The sequence below is a fragment of the Hemiscyllium ocellatum genome, chromosome 49, assembly GCF_020745735.1.
Source record: "Hemiscyllium ocellatum isolate sHemOce1 chromosome 49, sHemOce1.pat.X.cur, whole genome shotgun sequence".
NCBI lineage: Eukaryota > Metazoa > Chordata > Chondrichthyes > Orectolobiformes > Hemiscylliidae > Hemiscyllium > Hemiscyllium ocellatum.
Window position 1 is genome coordinate 8,406,371 of NC_083449.1, and position 6,048 is coordinate 8,412,418.

Below are 6,048 nucleotides of genomic sequence, written 5' to 3' on the forward strand. Positions count from 1 at the left end.
TATCAGAAATGTCAGTTTTCCTGCTCCTTGGATACTGCCTGTACTGCTATGCTTTTCCAGCACCACTCTAATCTTGACGTGAATCTCCAGCATCTGCAGTAACCACTTTCACCTTTTAAAATGTGAGCAGTCCATTCAAAAGTCTGATGACAGCAGAGAAGCTGTTCTTGAGTTTGTTGAGTGGTGTATTCAAAGTTCTGTATTTTCTGGTGGTAGCTAGGAAAATATTAGTTTTTCTACAGAAGATAGGGTGGGTGAAGGGTGACGAGTAAGACAGATGGAGATAGAGTCCAAAGAAAGAAGAACAGTATGACAGAAAAAAGGAGTAGATAACTGTCAGACTAAGAGGGTGGATTGCATATTATTAGGGCTTGTTAGTGGCTAACAATTGTTGGTGTATAATAGCAGACTATATGTTAACAAGGCTGGATATGTGGGGTTTTGGGTAATGACATGGGAGAGCTCAAGCCCTGGAGTTGCTGAACTCAATATTGAATCCTGAAGGCTGTCAAGATCCCAAGCAGAAAATGGGGTGCCGTTCTTCCAGCATTCACTGAGCTTCGCTGGAGCACTGCAGCAAGCCTGAGACAGAGATCTTGGCCAGGGAACAGGGTGTGTTTAAATGGCATGCAACTGGAAGCTCAGGGTCTCTTTGTTTGGACAGAATGTAGGCGTCCTGCACAGTGGACACCCAGTCTACACTCAGTTTCTCCAACATAGAGGAGACCACATTGTGTGCATTATCTTTGCCAGCCTCAGTTCAGAGGACCGGTCACTAGACCTGAAACACTGCCAGACCTGTGAATTTTCCACTAATGTTTGTTTTGTTATCAATCTCTACCTGTCAGTTTCTTCTCTGTAAGTATGTGAGTGTCATTATCAAAGTGTACATGTCAATTTATGTGATTTGAAATTGGGAGCCTAATCAATCTGTTCCTGTCAGTTTCTGCTTTATGAATGAGAGTGTAGTTATCAATCTTTCTCCGAAATTTATTGCCAACTGCATGTGTGAGTTATTTACCAACCTGTCCTTGTCAGATTCTGCTCTGTGCATCTGAGAGCGCAGTTATTAATTTGTATCTCAGCTTCTTGTTTATAAATGTGCAAATTCATTGATCATACTGTACCTGTCAGGTTTTGCTATGCAAATGTGTTAGTCTAGTTATTAACCTGTACCTGTCGTATGTGTGTGCATGATTTTTTTTCTCTCCCTTTTATTTGCCGCAATGTGAATATGTGAGAGCAGACATCAATCGATGCCTGTCAGTTTTGGTTGTGTCCATACAAGAGTTTAGGACTTGATGGATACATGTCAATTTCTGCTGTGCCCATGTGTGAATTTAGGAATTGGTCTATACATGCCAGTTTCTGCTGTGTGACTGAGAGACTGAAGTTCTCAATGAGTTCCAGTCACTTTCAACTCTTGTATATCAAAGTTGCTGAATAAATCCATTGTTGATTGCCAGAAAAACTCATCTGGTTCAGTAATGTTCTTGAATGAAGGAAACTGCCATCCTTCCCTTGTCTGGCCTGCATGTGACTCTAGACCCACAATGTGGCTGCATGGGTAGTTACGGATGGGCAATAAATGCTGGCCTAGTCAGTGATGGACCATCCCATGTATGAATTAGAAAACAATTCTGTGACTGTGATTCAATCTGTGATAATATGATTAGGGTTGCAAATGTGTTGCTGGTCAAAGCACAGCAGGTTAGGCAGCATCTCAGGAATAGAGAATTCTCTATTCCTGAGATGCTGCCTAACCTGCTGTGCTTTGACCAGCAACACATTTGCAGCTGTGATCTCCAGCATCTGCAGACCTCATTTTTTACTTTTACAATATGATTAGGGTGTTGAGATTGGGCATTAATCTCTTATGCATTTTCTGACTTGTGACTCAATCACAGAATTGGTACAGACATGCAGCCTGTTGTGTCTGCACTGGGACATTCTATTCTTATTCTGTTCTCCAAAAGAGTTTCCACTAATTGTTGCGATTCTAATCTCCATCTACTCACTGCCAGTCTTGTTGTAAATGCCAATTTGAGATTAGTTCTGCAGTTTTCCACCTTTGAATATTGTGCCTTTGAATAATTTGCTCTGTGTGCAACAGTGACAAGTATGAATGCCATTCTCTTTCTATGTTCAGTTGTGTTTTTTCAGGAAGGTGTAGGATAAACCTGTTAAATATTTGATAAATCTGTGTGATTGAGGGATTAATGTTGGTTTAATACTTGTCTTTGCCAAGAATCTGAATTTTACTGTATTCAATCTCAGTTTTCTTTTTATATTTTGTGTGCAGTAGTCTTTGGTAGTTGCTGCTGTGTACTGCAATAATGTAACATCTAATACTGACATATTCTGAAGCGATTAATCATTTGGTCAGTCAATTTATGACTGTCCATATCTAGAAGAATTTGTGGGCCTAAATTTCATTTTTTTTCCCTTTACCATTAACTGGCTGAGTGAGAGTGAGTTTTCTGTTGTGCTGCCAATCTGTACCACTTTGAAGAGTGGTAATGGTCTATATAACACCAACATTGTCTCTATGTCTGTGATTCCAATTCTACATGACATGACTTGATACACTTTATGAGGTGGGTTTAATGTCTTTTCAATCAATGTTTCATACATTTAAAAAAATGGAAATGCTTCTGCATTACTCAGGCCCTCAACCAGAATTGGAGTGTACATGAAGTGTGTTTTCATCAACACCAGGCTGAGAGTGAGAATGAAAGAGACAGAGACAGACACAGATGTACGTATGTGAATGAGCAGTAAGCATCCTCTCTAGAAACATCTTCTGTAGATCAGGCTTGACCAAGAGGTTCATTTGAAATTTACGTTGTTTGATTATATTCTTTGTACAGGACAAGTATTTATCCAAAGAATAATTTTGTCCTGCTCAGTTACTCAAATGTCCAACTTTTCTTCCACATCTGAACTCAATATCTACTTCATATATATTTATTACAACAATCTAACTGTATGATCAATTTGTTCATATTGATTGTAATTTAAAAATACCAAATCTACATATGGATTTAATGCAGCTCATAAATGTATATTTATTATAAGCATACAGTCTAAACTGCTTCTAATCCTATGAATGATAATTGGCTTTGAATAATAGAATTTACTGTCACTGAGAACAGGGCAAAATAATATAGATTTATATTTCATCAGTTGTGTTTAACTCTTGGATTGAATGTGTACTTCTGGAAATGGAGCTCAAATGTGCGTCTGACTCAAAACACTGAGACAGTGGAAAGGACCTTCTCTTTTCAGAAAGTGGTAACATACCTGCTGGTTGTGAGAAGCAGCTGGTCATTCTTGGATTGATCCATCAAATATTTGCCTGGAGAAAGACAAAAGAGAGAGAGCTCCTGTACATCACTAGAGGCCGAGTAGGAAGACATCAAATGATCAATGCAATATTCAGGTCATGATCATTAAATTCTTTGTTTTTGAACAGGGTGAGGTGAACAGAGCTGATCCTGGTTCAGCTTGAGCCCTGAGCTCCTTCCAGTCTTTTTCTGTTTGCCAACCTCTAAAACATTTTACTTAGATAAAAATAAACTAAACTAACCAACAAATGCACAGCTCCACAAATGCAATGATTCCACGGTTCAATGTCCAGCTCCCAATACATTAACTGTTGAAAAACAAATACTGGGCACAATTTCACATACTTGGAGACATTTATCTGGTGCCTGCTATATTTATCCTTCATAGGATTATAACATTTATTTATACTGTCCTTTATTTCAATGTCTATTCGCAATAAACAGCGTGAAACAGAAACCAAACAATGAATTCCCATCAGTGTTTAAGCAGGGGTGGGGAATTTGAATGAATCCAAATTTTGCAGAACAAATTTTTTTATTAATTTTTTTTGTTCGTCCTTTATCATTTTTATTTTAATCTTAAAATTAATATATTTAAAATACCAGAGAGTAAAAGAAAATTCAACGAGATAATCCTCACAGACTGAACGCCACAATTAAAAAAATGTGAATTTTGAAAAATATATAAAGTTTCTTGGATGCAGCCTTATTAGATTACAACTATGCTACCTTCCAACATGAAAAGGTTCCCCACCTCTGGGGGGATGAAAAACCACAAGAATGTCCCACAGCAGCTTCTTCCCGCTCTGCCTCCCTCAGCAGGCCTACACACAGCCCGAGAAAGGCCTCTCTCTTCCCCTCAGCCCGCTCACTCCAAGTTCCGGGACCAGTTCCTGCTCCACTCGGCCTCTTACAAACAGCCCCCGGTTCTCCCTGAACTCACCCCGAATCAATCCCGGTCTCGGAGCCCCCTCTGTGTCCCAGGCTCCCATCCCGATGTGCTGCTGGAAGGAGCCTGCTGTTCCCTCGCTTCCCTGGGCGCTGATCTCTCCATTGCGGTCTGTTTCAAACAAACCTCTTGTACTCACTCAGTAAATGCTCCTCAATGGCAGCGCTGGGGGAGGGGCTCACGCATGCGCTCATCTAGACAAGAACAGTTAGCTTTGGGGAAGGGGCAGCAACGGGCATGCGCTGTTTTCTCAATACTTCCCAGAAACAAACATCAATTGGTCATTTCCCCAATTCCCTTTTCTCCCAGTTTGCCAAAGGAACTGGGGCTGTGGGAGAAAGGGCAGAGAAGATTTCAAGGTGGGCCATTGCCCCTTGATGAAGCTCCAGTGGAGTTCATTCCCGGGTCATGTTAATAACTCCTCCCTCCGGCTCTCTCACAATCTGACCAGGGGGCGGAGTAGCTGGCGGCCACTCGGCCCATCCCCTGTGCCCCCCCATTCAATAATATCACGTCTGATCAAATGTTAACCGTAGTACTCAATCCTGATGACCCTCATCCACAAATATTAACTCCTTGCCCAAAGTAACATACAGAGAGGTGGAATAAGTGGAACATTCTTACGAAGGCAGAAAAGTACTGATGGAGAGAATCTTGCATCACAGTGTCAGTGCTTATTTCCGGGTCAGGAGGCCCGTGAAATACAGACCAGGTATGTAAAAACATTTCTGGGACTCGATTTAGTTTGTCGTGGATGACGGATGTTAGTGTCAGGTATGCTGTAGACAGAAACCTTGCGATGTATTGTATGCCACAACGAGAGACCCCAGCTGTATTTTTTAATTCAATCGTGGAACGTGGATGTCGCTGTCTGAGCCAAGCATTTATTCTCCATCCCTTTGAGAAGGCGGTATTGAGCATCCTTCTGGAACAGCTGTTGTCCATGTGCTGCCCACAATGCCATGAATATGGAGTTCCAGGGTCTTGATCTAGTGACAGTGAAAGAAAGCGGTTTTATTTCCAAGTCAGCATGGTGAGTGCCTTTGAGGGGATCTTATCCGACATCAAGGCGATGTTCCCTGGCATCAGCTGCCTTTATCCTTTTAGATGGAAGTAGTCGCGATTTGGAAGGTCCTCCTTTTACAAATTACAAAACTCAATTTTTTTTTGTCAGCAGCACAGACAGACGTCTCTCCGGCCGACAGCGTGAAATCAGAATTGCCTCCCTGGTTACAGGACCAAGGAAAGAGTGCACGATATTCACAAAGGGATGACACAATTCTGGTCTCTCTCACAAAGGGATTACACATTGGAACTAACTACACAGGAAGGGAAAGGGATGAGATTCAGAAGGAAGAATAAGGAAGAGAGGCAAGAATTTAGAAAGGAGGACAACTCCGGTAGGAATATCTAGGTTACTCCCGCTGCTCCGAGCAAGTGAGGGAAGGAATAGAATGATAGAGCAGGGGAATGCCCAACTCAGGAGATGGTGCAGGGGAGAGGTGTTCCCAATTTTGGATCATTGGAATCTCTTCTGGGGAAGAAATGATTGGTATAAAAAGGAGGAATTGTACCTGAACTGGATGGGAACTTATATAGTGGCAGGGACATTTCATTGAGCTGCTGAGGAGGGGTTAAACCGTAAGGTTTGGAGGTGGGGGAGGTCAGTGCGAACCAGGGAGATAGTGAACAAAGACATTAATCCGAGACTGGAGGCTGGCTAACGTGGTGCCACTATTTACAAAAGTTGGT